The sequence below is a fragment of the Pezoporus flaviventris genome, unplaced genomic scaffold (assembly GCF_033815535.1).
Source record: "Pezoporus flaviventris isolate CSIRO_AGI_PZ_B2104156 unplaced genomic scaffold, CSIRO_AGI_Pfla_v1 ptg000007l, whole genome shotgun sequence".
NCBI lineage: Eukaryota > Metazoa > Chordata > Aves > Psittaciformes > Psittacidae > Pezoporus > Pezoporus flaviventris.
Genome location: NW_026892555.1, coordinates 20557928 through 20577393, shown reverse-complemented (window position 1 = coordinate 20577393; position 19466 = coordinate 20557928). Strand labels below are relative to the sequence as shown.

General features: G+C 46.6%; 1 long non-coding RNA gene across 4 annotated transcripts in view; it reads left to right on the top strand.

Moving 5' to 3' along the window:
• Positions 1–19466, top strand: part of LOC133266610 (uncharacterized) — a 371798-nt gene that overhangs the window by 140140 nt on the left and 212192 nt on the right. The gene's annotated exons all lie outside the window — the stretch shown is intronic.

Genomic DNA, 19466 nt, shown 5'->3' with positions numbered 1-19466 from the left:
TACAGATCCCAGGCTTTTTATTAACTATTCCCGATCTTATCTCCCAGTTTAATTCCTCATATTCTGCTCTCAGCAATCAGAATCTTGCTTAAGAAAATACCTGTTCTCTGGCAGCTAGAGATGCAAAGTAAGTGTTAATATTTTATTTGCCCTTTTCATTTCTCACTCACTTTAACAGCCTTATGAAACGAAATGTCTTCCTGTCCTCCTTCTTTGTTTGTTGTTTATGCTCTTTCAGGTGATCCAGGCTGATGGAAATATGGTGAAATACATCAGTGTCTCCCCCATCAAGTGTGTTCAGCTGTGGCTCCAGTGTGGTTTTGCTTCACTGCCTTCTAAATGTGCAAGCGCATTAGCAGGGACTGCTTGGTCAAGTTTCCTGCCCTTGCATCCTTGCATGAAGCCAGCAATAGCTGAACACGAGCCAGGTACAGAAGCCTGGCTCTGCAGGTAATCTGTGCTCACACTGAAAGTGGATCCTTTACACCTCACCACATATGAGCAGTGAATGCCCTCTGTGGAGTGTGAGCACCTCCAACTCTACTTCTGACAATGACCAGCGCTGCCGCACACTACCGGCGCAGTGAGGAGCTTTGCTTCATTCTTAATAATGTCCGTGCGTGGATTCTGTGTTTTTGCTGCAATGCTCAGTTGCTTCAGCTGTTGCTTGATCCACATTTCAGATCCCATCAGTTGATGATTACTGGACTGTGCAATTAGAGGCTGACTGAGAGCAAATCCTGAAGTGTTTGTACTTGTTTCTCAACAGGCCATGTGGCGATCAGCTCCTCGTTTAGCCTGATGCAGACAGCTTTGGACACTTTTCCTTGCTCTGGCAGATGGTACTGGAGCTGACCCCAGGTGACCAAAGGGATATTCCATGGCATGGAATACTATGTCATGCTCAGCATATAAAGCGGGGGGAATAAAAGGAAGGGGGGATGTTCAGAGTGACGGTGTTTGTCTTCCCAAGTAACTGTTACACGTGACGGAGCCCAGCATTCGTGGGAATGGCTGAACACCTGCCTGCCCATGGGAAGTGCTGAATGAATTCCGTTTGCTTTGTTTGAGCACGTGGCTTTTGCTTTACCTATTAAACTGCCTTTATCTCAATCCATGAGTTCTCCCAGTTTTACCCTTCCAGTCCTCTCCTCCATCCCACCAGGGGGTGTGAGCAAGCAGCTGTGTGGGGCACAGTTGCCGGGTGGGGTTAAACTGTGACAGTCCTTTATGGTGCCTGAGGCTCAAAGGGTTTGAGATAATGATAGATCTGATTGTAATGTGCTAGGTCGAATTTATAGCTGTTATTGCTGTTTAGCTATTAACTGACATACTTCTGTGCTTGTCATAGGGCTTGCTTGCCTTAGTGTATATTAGAGTCTAGTACTAATTAGTGGCTGCTCTTTGCTTTCTCTGTTTGCTGTACGGCTGTGCTGCTCATCATCTCAGTGTGCTGTGCCTGCGAATGTTTTGCTAACAGCAATGGTGATGTGTCTGGGTGGACAGATGGCCAGGGCATCACTCCTGTTTCTGTGCTATTGAGCTGGACAGGCTGGAACGCCAGTGTGACCTCAAGTCGAAGGGACTGACCTGTGGATGAGTGCACATAGGAACAGGACATCCTGAAGTGTCTGTGGTCATGAATAAGCCCAGAGCAGAGCAGGTACATCTCGAAGCATCTGTAATCATGGTAATGTGGCTGTGCCACAGCAGGTGTACCTCTGAAGGGATTGTGGCCCAGGGGTATGTCCATGTTGGAGAAGGTACACCTCGAAACACCTGTGGCTGTGGATGAGTCCATGATGCCGCAGCTACACCTTGAAGCATCAGTGGCTGTGCATGAGGTCATGCTGGAGCACCTCAAAGTGTGTGGCCATGGATAAGCCCACAACAGAGCAGGTACGCCCTTGGCGGGACCGCATTCATGACTGTGTTGGAGCAGGTTTAATTCTGAAGAGACTGCGGCTGTGGGTAAGGCCACACTGGAGCAGTTACATGTCTGAAGGCATTGTGGCCCATGGATAAGGCCATGCTGGAGCAGGTGCACCTCAGTGACTGTGGGTGTGGGTACATCCATGCAGCAGTAGGTACACCCCTGAAGAGACTGTGGCTCCTACATAAGGCTCCACTTGGAGCAGGCACACCCCAAAGGGGCTACAGTCTGTGGATAAGAAGTCCAGCAGGAGCAGGGGCAAGGGGAGGAGTTCATTGCAATGTTAAAACTTATGGTCTGGTCTAAAAGGGCCAAGATTTTAATGCGTATACCTTTAAATTGTGTTAACCCGTGATTTGAGTTGCACGTTACAGGAATTACTGTTCCAGGAACCTCTCGTTGTTAGCCAGGCTGGGAGCAAAGGGAGGAGTTCACTGCAATTTTAAACCCTATAACCTGGCTCAAAGGGATCAGGGGTGGATATTGTAATGGATGTATCTTTAAACTGTTGTAATCCATGATTTGAGTTGCATGTTACAGGAGTTACTATTCCAGGAACCACCTGAATCAGTGGAGGACGAGGCCTTTTCTGCTCCTCACCCCACCCCACCTTTGAGCAGGCTGGGGGTGCAGAAGGAGTTGGGACACAGCCAGGACAGCTGACCCCAACTGACCAAAAGGATATTCCACACCATATAGCATTATGCTCAGCATATAAAGTGGGGGAAAAAGAAGGGTGGGGGGGCATTTGTTATGGTGTTTGTCTTCCCAAGTACCCGTTACACATGATGGAGCCCTGCTGTCTTGGGAATGGCTGAATACCTGCTTGCCTGTGGAAAGTGGTGAATGAATTCCTTATTTTGCTTTCCTTGTGCACGTAGCTTTTTCTTTACCCTTGAAGTGCCTATATCTCAACCCATGGGTTTCCTGTTTTGCCCTGATGATTCTCTCCCCCATCCCACCGGGGTGGGTGAATGAGCAGCTGTGTGGGGCTCAGCTGATGGTTGCAGTTAAACCACAACAGTCTCCAGCCATCATATGTGAAGCTGGCTGAGGCTTTTCTGCACAGTGCTTGTGAGACCAAAGCAATCACGAACTCCTCCAGAGTGCTTTGCCAGCCTTCACTTCTTTCCTCGCTCTTGATAGAGGTTTCATTTCTCTAGGCTATGAAGCCTGGGAGTCTGCAGAGCTTCAGCATGGCCACAAACCCAGAATAGGCAGCTGCTGAGGACCAAGTCACCTCCTCTTGTGCCTACAAACTCTGTGACTATCTGTGCTCTCCCTGGAGTGCCAAACCATGATTACCAGCTGCAATCAGTCCTGCAGGAGCGTAATAATAAAAATAAACCTGAATCTTAAAACTGCTCTGTTGTGCCTCGATGCTGCAGACTGCCTTGATTAACCTCTGTGGCTTTGCTTTTCCCAGAGGGATTAAAGCTGTCATCTTTTGCACCAGGACTGAATGCTATAGCAGCAAACAGCCTGTTTGGAAGTACAGTCTCTACAGGCAGCAGACCCTTTTCTGTTACTCAAGAGATTATCAGCATGATAGAAAAATCAAATTTCCCTATTTTTCTGTCACCTCCTCCCAAAATTTAGGTGGCTGTGGAAGTCAGGCTCCCCTGCTTCTCTCACTTGCATACATTAGGGGTCCCTTTTCAATGATGCCTATGTATCTGCTTTGCACAGGACCCCTGCTGAAGCCAGTGGAAAAGTGAAGGATGCCCACACACTGACATTGGTGACCCATCTATTCCTGGTGTGTAGCCCTGTGCTGGATTTATAACTCCCTAATTAAACCTTGCTCTGAACTCAGGATTGCCCTTGCTTTGGGCTGTCCTGTAGTGCTCCAGCTCCAAGCACAGACGCACCCCACAGAGATCAGTGGAACTATTCTTGTAACTGCTTTTGTAAAAAACCCAACCAGCATTGTCACAGCTTTAGACACAGAGGCACAAAGAAGTGCATGTAAACTGAGCAGTGTCAGGACCAGGGCCCAAGCATAGGTGCAGTAAGCGTTAAGTCTCAGCTCAAGCCAAAAGCACCCTCCCCAGGTGGTGCCTGGGCACAGCCTGGGGTAGCCTGAGCAGGGGTCCTTGTGGCATCAGGCCAAATAGCTTCCCCACTTCCTTACTTCTGAGTAATGTACTTTGTGTTGTCACCACGAAGTCTTTGAAGTACAGTTCACAAGTTGTTGGGTTTTTTTTTAAGGGCAAAAGAAAGAGCCAGTCCCGTTTCCCTTGGGTGACATCTCATTGGCCTGGCTGAGAGTCACTGCCTTGGACGAACATCCACCGCTGGGCAAAAACGTGGGATATCACTGCGGTGGATCCAGGTTTCTAAGAGAAATGGCTTATGCAATCACATGTGAGTGTGTGTGCATACATGTGTGGGCATGTGTGTCTTCGTGTCTGGTTGTTTATCTGCCTGTCATCCCCTGCTAAGCTGTGAAGCTACTGCCTGACTCAATCACATGTCACGCATACAATTAACTCTCAGTTAGTTTAACAAAATAAGGGAGCAGAGGGAGGCAAGAGACACAAGAAAATCCCAAACCATGGAAAAGCAGCCACAGGAGGTTGCAATTTATCATTTACCAGAGGGTCTGCATGGGATAGGTGTTTTCAAAATGCTCCTGCCACAAGAAGAGCTGCCAGTTGGCACTTACTTGTTCCTGGAAACCACATCAGCCATCAGCAACACAAAACCCCGTAGGAAATCACATCTGCTCTGGAGATGGGGGCTGCTTTAAATGGCTTTTAACATGGCTGGGTGGCACAGGCATGGGAGGGCCATTATCTCATGTCAAGCTGCTGCAGCAACACAAACACATCTCATGGGAAAGGTGCTAAAGCCATAAGCTCTGTGCTCTTCCACTCCAGTGGCCAGAGCCTCCTCTTGGGAATGGCGAGGCCTTTCCACCAGCGCTGGCTGAGTCTCAAATACATACTGGAGGTGGATACCCAGAGGACAGATTCAGCTTAAAACAGCTACCAGGAGCAGAGAGGAGCAGGTGACACTGGCAAGCACTACATGGGCTGAATGTTAGCCAGTGCTGCAGCAGGCTCTGGGAGTGGGGGCTTGGAGGAAGCTTGGTACTGGGAAGAGGCAGACCTGTGCAGGGCACTGCGTCCAGGCTGGACACACAAACTGGCATCAGATGGGAAGCTGGGGATGCCTGTGCCTCTACCAGTAAATAAAATAGGCCTGTGTGTGCTTTCTGGCTTGGGGATGGGAGCACAGCTCCTGTCCATATGGTGAGGTTCCCTCCTGTCCCCAAAAAAGGGTGACCTCACTGATCCGGCTCTCTCCTGCCCAGTCCTGGGCTCTGGCATGGAGACTGCTCAGATCCACACCAGGAGAGTGCAGTAAGAAATAATACCCTATTGAGCCTATGTGGCCAGTAGTTGAGTCCTCACCCTGGCTGTTTCACCTTGCCAGCAGCTGCAGTGTCCAGAGGGACACCCATGCCATGCCTCCTCCATTGCAAACCCCAGCCATGCCCATCTGTCCCCTGAGGCCATGTGCCAGAATTAAGCCCTTCGGTGCAAAAGACTGGGAGGAAAACCAGGGCGAGTGCTGCTGGCAGCAAGCAGGAGAGAAAGAGGTAGGCCCTCTGGCTGGCTCTGGGGTTGGCTGCTCTAGAAGGGGTATGGTATGGCATGGGGTATGGTATGGGGTATGGTATGGGGTATGGTGTGGTATGGTATGGTATGGTTGCTATGGTTATGGTATGGTGTGGTATGGTTGGTATGGTTATGGTATGGTTATGGTATGGTTGGTATGGTTATGGTATGGTTATGGTATGGTATGGTTGCTATGGTTATGGTATGGTATGGTTGGTACGGTTATGGTACGGTATGGTTGGTATGCTTATGGTTTGGTATGGTATGGTTGGTATGGTTATGGTATGATATGGTACGGTTATGGTATGGTATGGTATGGTTGGTATGGTTATGCTATGGTATGGTATGGTATGGTTGGTATGGTTATGGTATGGTATGGTATGGTTGGAACGGTTATGGTATGGTATGGTTGGTATGGTTATGGTATGGTATGGTTGGTATGGTATGGTTGGTATGGGTATGGTATGATATGGTATGGTATGGTTGGTATGGTTATGGTATGGTATAGTATGGTTGGTATGGTTATGGTAGGGTATGGTTGGTATGGTTACGGTAGGGTATGGTATGGTTGGTATGGTTATGGTATGGTTGGTATGGTTATGGTATGGTTATGCTATGGTATGGTATGGTATGGTCGGTATGGTTATGGTATGGTATGGTATGGTATGGTTGGTATGGTTATGGTATGGTTGGTATGGTTATGGTATGGTTATGGTATGGTTATGGTATGGTTATGGTATGGTATCATATGGTATGGTTGGTATGGTTATGGTATGGTATGGTTGGTATGGTTATGGTATGGTATGGTTGGTATGGTTATGGTATGGTATGGTATGGTTATGGTATGCTATCATATGGTATGGTTGGTATGGTTATGGTATGGTTGGTATGGTTATGGTATGGTATGGTTGGTATGGTTATGGTATGGTATGGTATGGTTATGGTATGCTATCATATGGTATGGTTGGTATGGTTATGGTATGGTATGGTATGGTTGGTATGGTTATGGTATGGTATGGTATGGTTGGTATGGTTATGGTATGGTATGGTATGGTTGGTATGGTTATGGTATGGTATGGTTATGGTATGGTATGGTTGGTATGGTTATGGTATCGTATGGTATGGTTGGTATGGTTATGGTATGGTTATGGTATGGTTGGTATGGTTATGGTATCGTATGGTATGGTTGGTATGGTTATGGTATCATATGGTATGGTATGGTATGGTTGGTATGGTTATGGTATGGTATGGTATGGTATGGTTATGGTATGGTTATGGTATGGTTGGTATGGTTATGGTATGGTTATGGTATGGTATAGTTGGTATGGCTATGGTATGGTATGGTATGGTTGGTATGGTTATGGTATGGTATGGTTGGTATGGTTGGTATGGTTGGTATGGTTATGATATGGTATGGTATGGTATAGTTGGTATGGTTATGGTATGGTATGGTTGGCATGGTTATGGTATGGTATGGTTATGGTATGGTTGGTATGGTTATGGTATGGTATGGTTATGGTATGGTTGGTATGGTTATGGTATGGTATGGTATGGTATGGTTGGTATGGTATGGTTGGTATGGTTATGGTATGGTTGGTATGGTTATGGTATGGTATGGTATGGTTGGTATGGTTATGGTATGGTATGGTTGGTATGGTATGGTTGGTATGGGTATGGTATGGTATAGTTGGTATGGTATGGTATGGTTGGTATGGTTATGGTATGGTTGATATGGTTATGGTATGGTATGGTATGGTATGGTTGGTATGGTTATGGTATGGTATGGTTGGTATGGTATGGTATGGTTGATATGGTTATGATATGGTATGGTATGGTTGGTATGGTTATGGTATGGTATGATTGGTATGGGTATGGTATGGTATGGTTGGTATGGTTATGGTATGGTTGATATGGTTATGGTATGGTATAGTATGGTTGGTATGGTTATGGTATGGTATGGTATGGTTGATATGGTTATGGTATGGTATGGTTGATATGGTTATGGTATGGTATGGTTGGTATGGGTATGGTATGGTATGGTTGGTATGGTTATGGTATGGTTGATATGGTTATGGTATGGTATGGTATGGTTGGTATGGTTATGGTATGGTATGGTATGGTTGGTATGGTTATGGTATGGTTGGTATGGTTATGGTATGGTATGGTATGGTTGATATGGTTATGGTATGGTATGGTTGGTATGGTTATGGTATGGTTATGGTATGGTATGGTTGGTATGGTTATGGTATGGTATGGTATGGTTGGTATGGTTATGGTATAGTATGGTATGGTTGGTATGGTTATGGTATGGTATGGTTGGTATGGGTATGGTATGGTATGGTATGGTATGGTATGGTATGGTATGGTATGCTGGCCCAAATGCCAAAGGCACCACTTGTGGGGCAGCAGGGGAAGGGAGGGAGGGAGCAGGTGCCACGCTGTAGCACGCAACTCCTGCTTCGTGCAACGAGGCCTGAGGAGAACAGGCAAGCGGGACAGCAGGAGTTGGAGTGAGTGAATGGTGCAGGGACAGGGCTTGAGCAATTGTCTGGGGCATGAAGCAATGCAGGAATACTTCCAGAGAATCCCTGACACACAAGTGCTGCTGAGGCGCTTCCTAGGAAAGGGGAGGCGGCGGCCCGGAGACTGGAACTGCTTCCAGCCCCCACCCCATCACCCTGCACCACGGTCTCACGGAAGTCTGATTGCTCACTGGAGTCATTTTCACAGTGAGATGTGAGATCTCACCTTGCTCCCTGGTGCCAAATATATGTCTGAAGACTTCAAATCCTGGCAGGTTCGTGCATCCCGATATGCAAACACCGGTGATTAACGACATAAAGCGTGACACGGCCCCATGGCCTATGAGGCTGTGCTGGCAGGAGAAGGGGTGGGGATCCACCCCACAGCAGCTGGGAGGTGGATGCTCACCCAGTTCATGTAACGCGCTGCAGGCGGAGTCGTCCTCACCTCTGTCAGAGTCCAGAGGTGAAAAAGGAACATGATTTTATAGTTGGGAGGCCTGTGTTATTTGGCAGCGGCTGTAAGCGCCCTGTCCCCTTGCCAAGAGGAGCTTTGCAAACAAGCTCCAGCCCTCCCAGGATACCGCTAACAACTAACCCATTATGTGAAAGCCAGGCACGGACGTGGCACGGGCTGGTGGGTGAAGGAGCCTCCAGTGCTCCAGGCTGACACACAGGGAGCAAAGGCCGCAACTGTGTTAGTGTGTTTCAAACCAGATGAAACCCAGAACCCCAGCATGCTCTGGACCATCAAGATCAGGGTTAGGGTTGTGTGAAAGCAAGGAAAAAAGGACATTTGAAAGTCAGGTCATGAGTGAAAAATCTGAGATAAATACCAATGGTGTTTCTCACCAGCTCTGTACAAAAGCACTGGAGAAATCACTTGGCACTTGCAGTGTGCACCTAAAATACAGGCAAAGCTAAGTGGCAGTGCTCACACTGTGAACAAGGGGAAATGAGGCTTCTGGAGCAAAGGCAGAGGCAGATCTGGGTGAGACAGCTGGAAAACACATCCAGTGGTTCTAGATGATTATTCACATGAGCATCATTCATGAGTTCACACATTTGGCATGACTGAAGAACACTGCAGCTAAAAAGGAGGCTTGTGTACACAGTCCTCTTTAACCAGATGCAGCTACTTCACATATCATGTCTGATAACTGTCTGCAGAATGATGATTGCGAGTTCAGACATGTAACCGCTCATCCCTCAATTGCTGGGAAAGAGTGACCCAGCAGATAAAATCCATGAGGGAAGATGCAGAGTCAGACTCTGATTTGAATTTACGACTGCATGGCACTGGCAGAGCCAGAACTGTCACCTGTGATGCTGCTGTTCAACAGAAAACTGAGAACAAGTCTGCTCCTCTTGCCACAGGCTGAGGCTGCAGTCGCTGGGCATTTACAGATCTGCAAAGGCAGACCCTCTGGGACTTCTCTTGACTACAAGAAGTGGCCTTCCCATTAGAGCACTGCTGGGGGAGTCTCACTTCAACACCAAACGCTCCCTGTGGCTTCTCTAGGAGAGCTCAGCTGAGCTGGTAGCTGCTGGGATGCAACTCTGAGCACTGTGACACTGATGGCTCTTCAAGGGTGAGGATGATATGGGCATAGACACCCATAAAGAGACAATTAAACCTCAGAAATTGAGGGAAAGAGCTGAGAGGTGCTTTTTATAACATTTCATGAGGTGGCTTTTATGACTTGCATTGCTTCATGGGAGATAATAACCCAACTGCAGACTGCGTCCAGTTGCCTCTGGCTTGAGCACAGCCGGGGGAGACAGTGGCTGGAGTGTCATATCCATGTCACTCTCATCTCATGGAGATTGAGAGTGGACGGAGTAGGAGCTGTACCAGGTGCTGCCAACTTAGATGCACAGGCTCTTTCCATGACTGTGAGAGAAGTCTGTGATAAGTGCATTTCTGCAGTTGACAGCAACTCAAATCAAATTTCACCACCCTTTTACCTTGAGCGATTTAGTCATCCTGAAGCGTTATGCTAACACAACCTGGTGCCAGCAGCCAGCTCCTCCTCCCCTTCCCGGTGGAGAGAAACACATTCCAATCATTAGTCTTTACTCTTACGTTCCCCTGAAAATTATCATTTCTCCACCTTTGGCTAAATCTGTTCAGATGCCATTTTCGTGATCACAAACATAGCACTACAGCAGTGAGGGGATGGGAGTGGATGAGGTTCGGCCAAAGGGATCCAGCAGAGACTTCAGTAGAGCAAGATGGGGCTGGGGACCAGCTCCAGGCAAGGCTGAAATCCCAGCCTTGTCCTGGCTGGCAGACAGAGCCCACAGCAGCTTGGCCGCTTCCTCCAGTACCTCTGCTGGGGATGCAGGGTGGGGAGCTCTGTACTGGCGGCAGGAGGCTGGCATGTCTGCAGCTTATGGAGCTTGCACCTGATGTAAGAGCTCCCTAAGGCAGCACCGGTTGTGCAATGACTCCAGAGAGCCCTCTGTGCCCATAGATATGTTGGAGTAACTACAAAAGTTTGATTTACACCATCTGCGGATCTGCCCCAACTCATTTAATAAGCTCTAAAACACTCAGTCCCTGCACTGCTGGTAATAAAAGTGACTACTATCCATGTCTTTCCCAGGGTGAGCTTAAACAAGTCTGGTGAGGGATTTTACAGCTTTCAGGCTGCTTCTGTGCACTTGTAAATAAGTGTCAGGTATAACATTAATTATTTGGGGCTTTCTTTAGATTTTGACACTATCATAAAGTTGTAACTTGCTGCACAGCAGTCGTTTCTCCCAGGGTACCTCACAGCTCTGGCTATGCTCCTGGGGAAAGAGAAGGAATGCTTGAAACAGTTTACTTCCAGGTTATATACAAAAGCCACCTGACATTTCACTGAGGATTTGAATCACTAGGACATGAAGGAACATCTGATGGGAAAATTCTCACACTGAAATAAAAACATTCATTTTTAAAACAAAAAATGCAGTCTGTGAATTGGGGGGGGGGGGGGGGGCAGGCGGGGAGGGGAATATCTGGAAGTCACCTTCTTAGCTTATTTCAGTTCTTGGCAGGACATTTATTTGGGGTAGAAAGGTGATTTTCTGCTTCATTCAGCCTTTCACAGTGAGCATTTGTAAAGACCGTAAGAGTTTTCACAATATGCTAGGGATAAATGGAATCAAACTCTTCTCTGGTTCATAGGTCCTGAGGCTGGATTGACACAGCAGCATCTGAGAAAGAGAAGGAGTGGGCCGTGGAGGTGTTCACCAGCATCACATTACCCTTGGCTCTGGAATGGAGATTGAACCTGATAATCCTGTATTGCATGTTTTGTGGGGTGCTTGGTGAAATCAGATGCTCCTGGTTTATTTCCTAATAACTCTTGTCACATAACTGTCCTTTGCAAGCCCTGCCTTGGCATAGACATTGGGGCTTGGTGGGTGACAGAGAAGGAGGCTTAGAAGGGCTTGGAGAATAAGGGTCTGTAAAGAAACACACTCGGATTTTCCTCCTCACAGTGTTTGTCGTCTCCAGTGTGGGCTGACCTGTGCAGAACCACTTGTCCTCAAAAGTTTGACATCCTGGGCAAGTGTTCTCTTTCAAGTGAGTGCAATGAGACATTTCAAGACCAGATTAAGCTTCTTCCCAAACCCAAAGTGCTGCACAGGTCCTCAAATATCACTCCTGCCTGCGAAGGCTGCCCATGGAGGCAATCAGCCCCACTGCAGCTTCAGAGATAATTGCATATATGGAGGAAGATTTTATTTTAATGTCTGCCCTGACTTCTTTTAGCCACTGAAGGAAACAGGCTGGGACATGTCAGTTGTCTGCTCAGGCTTCATAGGAGGCTTTCATCCTGCGCTGCTCAAATAAAAACCCCTATGAGATCACTGGTTGCTAAACACTTGACGTGATTTCCCAAGGTTTGCCGCTATGGTAAGTACTCTGGTAATTTGGGTGGTGTTGACAGAAGCCCTGACTATTACCCGAAGCACTTGGTGATCACTTTTTTCTGCTGGCTCCAACAGCAAAGCACCAAATTCACCATCCCTGCCCCCTCTTACAGACAGAGACACTGTTATGCTGCTAATGGTTTACAAAAAAAGCTGCCTTACTGTCCCAAGAGCCTTCCTGCAGGCCATGCTGCACTACTGCTCCTCTCCAGTGGCAAGGACAGGATGGGACAGGACAGGATGGGACAGAGACAGACACATTTCTGGACACAGTCATGTAGCTGTCTTGCTGCCCAAGCTTAGTTGTGCTCAGTTTCTTTAGTGATCACAACTCCAGTAGCCTAATAGGCCAGATTCACAACCTTCGTTCCTGGGTCAGCTCCACCTTTGGTCAGCACCATCATTTTTGGTTAATATTTTAGCTTCATAATTGAAACATAATTTCAGGTTGCATTTTAATGTCATATTCCAAGAGTGGATGGTGACATCTTTTTGAAACACATACATGATTTATTTTTCCTTTGTGACAAGGACAAAGGGAGTCTTCATTTAAAAAAAATCTGTATGGCTGAGACTCCAGAGCATCTGCTGTTTCCATTCAAAGACAGCACTCTATTAAACTTTCCTGTGTATCTTTCTTTTGTACTAAATGATCATAATGGTCCTCTCTTTATGAAGTCAAAAGCTGAAATAAAGGGAGGAAAATGGTATTACCTGTTATTTTATGAAAACCACCAGGTCTCCTAACGGGAGGAGGCATTTCTCCCCAGGCTTCTATTCAGCAGTGCTTGCCAGCACGCTTATGCTGGCATGGGCCTGAACCAAGAGCAGTCTCCCCACCGTTCTTGGAGCAGGACTCCAAATCCTGCTGATAAATCCTGAAAGTTATCCTGAGTAGGAACTGTCATGAGAGCTTCTAGAGAAGCCACAGTGAAGAAGGCTTGGAAGACCCTGGCAAGGTGATAGGGAGGAAAAGCAAAGCACAGGGTGGCGGTTTTCAGAACTGGAAATAGTTGTAAACTTGTCTTTCCATTTTGGTGATCTGGAATATCACCAGTTATTCACACAGTTATTAATCTGTGATAGTTGGGATCCAGGTTTAAAGTCTTACACAGTGTCACATACACTGCTCAAGAAGGAAAGCATTATTACTATGTTCAATGGTGATATAGAAAATTTTCTCAGTTACTGATCTACTTGCAAAGTACTGGATTGAATATTACCTTTGTGCAACGCCAAGGCTGTGTTTGTCTCTGTGCTCCTTGTGTAAGGCTTGCAGTGGGGAGAGGAGGGAAGAAGTGAGCCTGGTGGCAGTGCTAATCCCCAATGCTTTCTTCTTACAAAGAAACAAACATCCACAGCAGTCCCTAGCAGCACAGCTGTTATCATGACTTACACAGACCTCAGAATAAGATGGCTCTCATTAGCTTCCCTTAGACAAGCTGGGATGCTAATAAGCACGCATGCCTTTGAAGGAAAACCCAGGGACCTGCCACTTTAAAGGGAAGCTCAGGCTAAGGTTACGCTGCAGCCTTCTGGAGTGCCTCTGTCCTGGGATTTTGTTTAAATTAAGGCATTGCGGAAACTGGCAGAAAGCAGCCACAGGGGGTGGAGTTGCACAAGAACCTATCTGTGTGTTTGCTCGGGTGTGAGGACTCGTATTTACCCTTTATTTCACAGAACTGAAAGGAGTTGATGTGTGCCCCGTGAAGTAACAAATCCTTTACAGTCTAAATTCTTCCGTCATAAAATACTCCTTGGGAAGGCATTACTCCTTCATGATGATCTTTCCCCAGTCTGAAGGAGAGACTATGTACTACAGTGACTATCCAAGGGATGTTTCTTCTCATACTTCATAACTTTTGTTATCTGTGCCGCAGAAAGAATCTCCTGAGCTATGATGGCTGTAGTTTATTTTCTGCAAAGGCTTGCCATCACTAGCTGGGCTGTAGTCAAACAGTGCATTGTTTGCTTTGTCCCAACCAGGCTTGGGTAAATCAAGTTCTTTATGTCAGGACTTAATCCTTGATGGCAGCAGATCACCTTTGTTAAGCACAGTTTCCTTTTTCTGTTTCTCTTTTTCTACTGCTAGTACATAATTACGCCTATATGAGAGCTACCTTAGTCACTGACATAAAATAGCTAAAGCTGTAGAAGACCCAGTATGAAGCTCTCCTGAGTGCCCTGGAAGAGCATTGACAGCTCTAAAGTTAGGAGATGCTAAAATTGAAGTTGCTGAAGTGGCCTGGAAGGGCTCCTGTGCTGCACTGAGCCCTGGCTCTGGGTGGTGCTAGCAGGATTTCCCAACCAAACTCCATCCCAAACCCTTGCAGCCCTCATTCGCACTGCTCCTCCTGGGGATTTCTTCCAGTAATTCACTTCTCACCTGGTTAGATGACACCTTTTCTTTACCACCTCAAATATGTCAAGGTCTGTTTGTCATATTGTCATGCCAACGCTGCCCTTTAATTTAAATGCAGTTTATTTCCTGGTATTTACTTCCTTGAGGTATTAGTATCTTCTTGCAGCCTTTCCTTTTTGTGCTGAACAAGTCTGGGACACCCTTCCTAGGGCAGGATGAGGCAGGTCATGCCCAGGGGGGTCTCACCACTCATTTCCTCAGTGGCCTCAGCACTGCTGTGGCTGGCTGGAGATGCCTTCCTGCGGCAGTACAGCAGTGCTTTGCTCATTGCCATGCTGTTGGCAAGGAAAGCGAGCTGGCCTCTCTGCTTGTCTGCATGCTGCAACTGATGACCTCCCACATCTTGTACCACTACAGCACTCACACATCCACTTACTATTATTCCACTTCTCGAGTTTCTTGTTTCAGCCAAAGTGTCTAGTTCTACAACCTGCCCAGGGATGTGGTAGGGTCATCACTAGAGGTTTTAAATATGCAGCTGAACAGGTGCTAGAAAATCTCATCAAGGCTCCCTTTCCTGTGAAAGGCTGGACTAGATGATCAATCTTTCAAGGTTCCTTCCAACCTGGGCTGTTCTGTGATTCTACCATTTCAAACAGCATCTGACTGTGGTCCAGCTTGCATCTGGGAAATTACTTTCCTGCAGTGATGCAGCGCGTGGTAGTATAGTTAGTGTCAGTAATGTTGAGATCTCTGTGCAATCCAGCACCAGGAGAAGGCAGAAAACATGGCTGCTGAGCCAGAAGGCCACCCACAGTCACTGGTCTTGTTCAGACTAGGCTTCTACCAATCTTCACAGGGTCTTCTGCCTTCAGGATGGTCTCCGAGCAGGAGAGTTCTGGAGTGGAAGAGGCATCTGCTCTTAGGCCACATGTAGCCTGGCATGTGCTCAGTGTGCATGGAAACCCACATATATTCAGCACTGATATTAGCAACACTACTGCTGAGCAAATGTGGATTTCAAAGGGATTTTCAAAGTAGACTCGTGAAGCAGTCTTTTATTTTCCTTCTGCCTCTCCTGATGCTGTGCTAACTTTCAGCGTCTTCCTCTGACACATGGGAATAGCAGAACTGTTTGTAAATATGAAAACAATAAAATTGGACAAAATAGCATAGTTTTATCTATCCTTACTGCCATATGCACAGAACCATCCTGGCTAAAAATTTCTTAATAGTAGGTTATCGGCCTCAGGCTGGTAAGTGTTTTGGAAAACTTCTTCCCAAATACATCAAGTCTGGTGATTAAGAGCTGAAACCAAGGTCTCACAATTCAGTGTTCCATGAATCCTTACCCTGGTAAAAGCAGGTGACACCAGGCATACCTGTGGTTGTATGAAATCATCTGAACTATCTGCTCTTTTCACCTGCCCAGAAAAGCTCATAAAGAGCTGCTGGGTGTAGTAATCTGTTTGCAACATGCTGGAAGGATGGTGAAGCCTCTAAGTGTCCAGCATTGCTCAATTCAGCTACTGCACTCTGGGCAGAGTGAGAAGGTCTGCTAGAAATGGCAACAGCCACTGTGGGTTCAGTTACGGATCCTGGGAGGGACCTTTCTGTATTTGGTGACTCGGTACTATGGTGACAAAAAACTACACAAACACTTCACAGGGAATAAGGCCACCTGTTTTCTGCTCCTCCTTATGCAGTGTGGTGCTGCCTGGGAATCATCTGTGGTGGTGAATTCTTTTGAGTTTGTCCTTTTCCTATGTTGCTCTCCTGGAATATCCTTTGCTGGGGTGAAAGACTCCTTCAGATGCCATTTATGATCCACTTTATTTAGTGGACTCCATTGAGTTGCCAGTGAACAACAGAACCCTTGTCATATTCTCCAGAGTCCCCATGTTCAGCCTGAAGTACTGCCAGCCTTTCATACAGAACCCAAATAGCAGGTGGAGTTCACCCTGCCTCTTAACACGCAATGCGTCATCCATTGTAGGCTTTATTTGGTGATGGCTGGAATCCCCTTCAAAATAGAGTGTGCTTCCAAAAGGCATGTTTAATCACCATGACTGCACCTCTGAAGTGGAGAGGCTGCCTCCCAAACCATCATCTCCATAGCTTCGTTCCTCCAGGTAACCATTTAGAAAAGCATTTGGCACAATGGCTATTCTTCGTCTTTCCAAAGTCTTCATCTCACATTTGTTCCTGAGTCACCTTTAATTGACACTGTTCTTTACATGTTTGCAACTGTTCTGGCTAAAGTGCTGACACAGTGGAAAGCAGCACCAAACTGAAAGGCTGAATTCCTTGTGTTCACAGAAAGCAGTCAGGAAAGCAAAAGGTGAGGCAAAACTTTCTCGCAAGACCACCACTGGTACTACATTTCATTCCTCTTCTACCTTCATAATGAGTCTGGTCTTCCTCTGAGCATGAAATTTCCCATTCTGAAGGACCAGAAGAGCCTGCCACTCAGCACTAGCCATGGCTCAGGTTCTCCATGTAGCTCCCCTTGACATTAACAAGAGATGTTCCCACAACTTCCAGTCTGGCAGGAATCAGAGGAACTCTTTCCATTCACTTCAAGCGAGTGATCAAGGGTGATCAAGCCCACACAGGGACACAAAACCTAGACGTGAGCAGAAAGCTGTAGGAGGGAGGAGAGTTCTTCACTTGACTCCAAGGCATTTGTGCATATTCAGCGTGACTGTGCAGCACAGTCTTGACCATAAAGTCTGAGGAAATTGTTGCTTGGCATGCTCAGGTTGCTCTCATTCTCAGCAAGGCTGAAGCAACATCAGGAATGTAAGGGACAGAAAGCATTATTACACCTCTGGGTAAATCTAGAGTGCCCCAGTCTGGAACTCTGCATGCAGGTCCTGTCCCCCATGCCCAAAGAGGAGGCAATCAGAAATGTTACAAGGTCAAAATGTCTGTGGTAGGAAGTCACACCAAAATGTGCAGGACTCTGCATGCTGTAATGGCCAACAACAAATGGGAGACAGAAGGAACAGTTTGCCCGCTGTTTCACACAGTGCCACAGATGCCAAATGCCACAATCAGAAATGTGGTTTATAAGAAACAAAATGATTATTTGAAGAATCTCATAACTGGTGGGGTTCAAGGCCACATAACAATATGGAAGTCAAAAGTATACAGGGGTTCAAATGGTGGTCAGGCAGGTCCATGAAGCGTTGACTTAGAGGTGTAGATCCAAGCTCCAGCTGAGGAAGTCTGAGACATGGAAGGGAAGATGCTTGGCACAGGAAGAATGCTGCGTACTTCTTCCCAAAGTGGCCAGGCCAGGGCAGGAACTCTCAGAGGTGCACAGTGCAGCGTACAAGCCTGTTGTCCAACCCAGGACAGAGAATTGCATCTTCTTACGAAGCAGTTGTGGGCTGAGGGAAGGGCTTGTCACACATCTCTCAGCACTTTCTAAGGAATGGTTGTATTTTCACTTCAGTCTGGCCAGCAGCGCAGAGACGTCTCTGTGCTTCTCTGGTGCTTGCTTGTAGCTCATGAGGAGTTTGTGGGAATAAATACAGAGCTCACTATTGTGTCAGCTACTAGTCAGGCTTAATGACCATTTATTAGCCCATACACTATTGAGCAAAGAGACTCCCTTTTAATGAAGGTCATACTAAATAACAGTGTACAAATAATGCTTAATGACTCAAAGCGATGCTGGGTCCTTTAAGATCAAGGAAAATGGTCTCTAATTATACTTGGATTTCTCCTTCCTTAAATGACATCGACTAGTACACCAAAGTGTACTAGTGACATAAAGTCCTTTCAGCCAGGGAGGCCATTTATAGGTAAAAAATACAGGATTTTTATTAAAAATACAAAATAGTTTATCATCTTAGTGAAATAAGGTTCAAAGGAGTTAGTTTGTGATGTAAGCAAATATATATCTATAATAGCATACATGTTTGTAATTCCCATCCGTGTCTCTCATGGTTAATATCATGGGACTCACTACTTCAACTCTGCAGGTGAAAACACAGAGACCAGGAAAGAGGATGTGGCTTCTCCAAAGTCACACAATAGCTCAATTGTCAAGTATGAAACACGTAAGTGGAAATAGACAAACACAGAAGCCTGTTCACAAATGGGAATAAAATATGACAAGAATGAGCAAACCTTTCTGTTCCCGAAAGAGAAGGGTCATCTGCTGTGGTAAAACAAAACCAAACATCTAAAAAACACCTGCAAAGTCCTTGGCTATCCACATAATTTACACCAGATTCCCTCTAGGGACTCGAGGTTGGGAGGGGCTGATGCAGGAATCTTCCCCGACTGCTGCAGGAGCTGGAAACGGGGCCATTTGCCACAGATAAAGTGGTTTTATTCGATAAATTCAGGAGGCTTGGATTCTTGCTAGTGGTAGAGTTGAGGGGATCAGTCAACTGCAGTCATGAGCTGTTTAACTGTTTCTAAATCAATTGGTACAGGATTTCCCCACTTCACATTTATACCATGCCAAGTGTGCTGCTGGGCTCTGCTCTATGCTGCTGTACCTGTGCTGGGCTGCCACTGGGGAGCAATGCACACAAAAGACAGACCGCTCCTGAACGTGCTGGCCACCCGCCTGCAGAACTTTTCCAGAGACGTGCAGATCTCCTCAAATCAGCTCTACCATAGCTCACCTTTTCCCTTCTTTTTTATCTCCCAAGACATTGTAATCACACTGAATTCTCCGTTATTGAGATTCTCAGGGAAGAATCAAAACTTTCCTCTCTCCGAGCAAGGAAAAAAAGGAGGCAGCTGCTTCTTACAACCCTTTTTCAGCTCCTCTCCCACTGTTTACCTTACTTCTTTACCTTGCAAACAGCTCAACGTCTTGGAGCCTGGGCTAAGCCCAGCCCTTTTGTGCCCTGCAGTCATCGCTGCATCTTTTAAGGGAAAACTGATTCCCAGGAATGCTGTGCATGCACATACCTATCTGGGCTCTGCACCCACACCTGCCCACCAGGTAACCCAGTGCCCGCTGGCCCTCGCAGCCACATTCCAGCCGGCAGAGCTATTACTCACTAATTGTTACCTGTCAAACAGGTAAATGAAGCTCTTGGGCCAAGTCCAAACAAGTGTATATTCCC